Below are 546 nucleotides of genomic sequence, written 5' to 3'. Positions count from 1 at the left end.
CGTCCTGTAACTCGGCACCTGAGAGGTGTAGACCGTGTTTGAAAAAGCATTACGCTTGCGCTCCCAGCCTAGAGCATGAATCAGAGCACGATTCACGTCTAACACAAACTCACTGTTTTCACCGTCCTGTAACTCGGCACCTGAGAGGTGTAGACCGTGTTTGAAAAAGCAATAGGGGTCAGAAACGCTCTTTTCTCCTTAGGGAGAGCAACTATATACTATAAATAAGTGAGGAGACTCAAATGGCCACGCACGCTCCTCTGGGTAATATGCAAATAAGGGAGATGGAATAAATCCTCCACAGTGCCACCTACTGAAAGGCAGCATTCCTTCGAGTCAAAGTGGGACTTTTTATACAAGTCTTGCTACAATGACTGGGAATCAAAAGCAAAGCCAGACCCCATGTACATACAGCTGTTTCCGGGTTATTGCCCATCATCAGTGTACAGTAGGAGTCTGGCTTTTGCTAGTGTGAGGCCAGGGACAGGGGTCAGAAACGCTCTTTTCTCCTTAGGGAGAGCAACTATATACTATAAATAAGTGAGG

This window comes from Eleutherodactylus coqui, unplaced genomic scaffold, assembly GCF_035609145.1.
Source record: "Eleutherodactylus coqui strain aEleCoq1 unplaced genomic scaffold, aEleCoq1.hap1 HAP1_SCAFFOLD_42, whole genome shotgun sequence".
NCBI lineage: Eukaryota > Metazoa > Chordata > Amphibia > Anura > Eleutherodactylidae > Eleutherodactylus > Eleutherodactylus coqui.
This window is presented reverse-complemented; position numbering follows the sequence as displayed.